At 38.9% G+C, this 2337-nt stretch overlaps 1 protein-coding gene across 1 annotated transcript in view; it reads left to right on the forward strand.

Annotated features, from left to right (window-relative positions):
- LOC106527874 (uncharacterized) overlaps nt 1–2337 on the forward strand; it is a gene marked incomplete at its 5' end in the record, with an annotated part of 182668 nt that overhangs the window by 9194 nt on the left and 171137 nt on the right.

Genomic DNA, 2337 nt, shown 5'->3' on the forward strand with positions numbered 1-2337 from the left:
CTGCAAGGATGGTCCACTGTTAACGTGTGTGTGTGTGTGTGTGTGTGTGTGTGTGTGTGTGTGTGTGTGTTTGTGTGTGTGATGCGTTTTTGCTATGTCATGGGGTCCATTTTCTCAAACAAACACAACCTTGTGGGGACCTGATGCTCCACGGGTACATATGGTGATTTTGGGTGGGGTTAGGTTAGGGCAGAGGTGCCCAAAGTGGGGCCCGCGGGCCAAAATTGGCCCACCAAGCTATTTGAGTTGGCCCACCAGCAGTTTTCCTGGTTATTAGATTGAGACATTTAGATTCGATTTAAGCCCATATCTAGATTTGTACACCTTATGACTCCATATACTAAAATTTTAAATGTGAAAAGTCCCATGAGCCTTTGCTGCTAGTTTAATCATAAAAAATAAAACAACTTTACTTTACGTTTCTTATATTATTGCATTTGGCCCATGGCCCTCAGATTGATTTTAATTTTGGCCCTTTCATGGAAAATGTTTTTTTTTTTTAATTTTGGCCCTCTCAGGAAAAATGTTTGGGCACCCCTGGGTTAGGGTAAAGGCAGGGGTGGTTCTAGGGGCGGGGCCACAGGGGCATTGGCCCCTGCTGAAATTTGATTGGCCCCCTGAAGTGCCCCTGTCCTGTCACTCATCTGTCCTTTGCCGGAGTGATGATGCTGGGTGCAGTTCCATGTTCAAGCACTAGAGGCGCTGATGAGCCATAAAGAAAAGTCCAGCATGAATCAAGCTGACAGAAGATTTTTCTGTTCTTCAAATTTGAACAATCCTGCAGAAAATGTCCTATAACTCACAAATGATGGCTGGATTCTCTCACATGCTGTGTGTTTGAGAGTATTTTATCTATATACTGTAAAAATATATGTAAATTTGGTAAGGAGAGTTTACTGTGTAAGCTTTTTAAAAATTATATTGCAAGTTTTTAAATGTGTGACTGGTTAAATACATACACCTTACTAAAACTACGGATATGTGTGCAAGATGCTGAACTACTACTTGGCCCCGCTATAAATATTGTGCTCCCTTGATGGCCACTTACTCAGAAAAATCCCAGATCCTCCACTGGGTAAAGGGTCAGGGTTAGGCTGTAGAAATTACTGATAAATGAATGGAAGTCAATGCAAAGTACCAACAAGGATATAAAAACCAACATGTGTGTGTGTGTTTATCTTTTAAATCTAAAATTTAAAAAAGTCCTTGTTTAGTCTGCTTCAGGTGAAAAACTTCCTTCTTTACACGTTTGTTTTATGATCATGAAGAAATTAAAAGAAAAGAAAAACAACAACAAAAAAGCTAAAAAATAAAAAATAAAGGTACTCTGTTAGGTTTATTTTTTTGTTTATGGAAAAAAATTCTCAAATGTTCTTCTTGTCATTCATGACTCACTGCTGAAACTAAAGGTTTTATCAGAATGCTTGTCTGTAGCTTTAACAAAATAAACGAATAAAACAAAAAAGACATATTTTTCCTCCACTTGTCTTTTAAGTACTGAAGATAAAATAAAAGACTTAAAAAACTTGGAAAAATGACACAACTTGTCTTTGAGGACTGAAAAAGACTTAAAAACAAATTTTCTTTTGCACTCTGTTGTTTGTTTTCTGTAGAAATTAAAGAAATATACTTTTTATAGTCAGGAATACTTCATAGAAAATTACAAGTAAGCAGTTTTTCAAATCACTATTTTTTTATTCTCACATTTGGGGCAAATGTTCCACACAGAAAAAAAGTCTTTGACGTCCACTTAAAAAAGACTTTTTTTTACTTGCCATATGATTGTTAACGTCAAGAGAAACAGAAAACATGATCAGACTTAGAAAAAGGATCTTCAAAATAAATAAGTAAATAAATAAATAAATAAACAAATCCCACTTTGCCTCCCAGGCTTCTGTAATAGATTTTCATCAACTTTAGAAGTCTGCTTCACTCAAGATGGCCGCCACAGCTGATCAGTAACACAAAGCGACTGTAACACTGTGAGTTTTACACATCTAATGGTAGACCCTAGGAGATCCCATCATTTAAAGGTTTGCTTCTGTGGCTGCAGGAACCAACCTTAGAACGCTCCAGTCTTAGAACGCTCCAGTCTTAGAACGCTCCAGTCTCAGAACGCTCCAGTCTTAGGCTGTGTCCAAAACGGCAGGACGGGTCCTCCGAAGGTCGAATTTGTCGGCCGCATACGTCACAGCGCCGCGACGAAGGACGTCCAAAACGAAAGACTCCTCCGATGCGTCCAAATACGGACAAAATAGGACAAATACGTCCTTCTTTTTCCCCGAATCGAAGGACAGGTCCGATGGATCCTTCCCGGCCCAGCATATCCCATAATGC

Source organism: Austrofundulus limnaeus, unplaced genomic scaffold (assembly GCF_001266775.1).
Source record: "Austrofundulus limnaeus strain Quisiro unplaced genomic scaffold, Austrofundulus_limnaeus-1.0 Scaffold346, whole genome shotgun sequence".
Classification (NCBI taxonomy): Eukaryota; Metazoa; Chordata; class Actinopteri; order Cyprinodontiformes; family Rivulidae; genus Austrofundulus; species Austrofundulus limnaeus.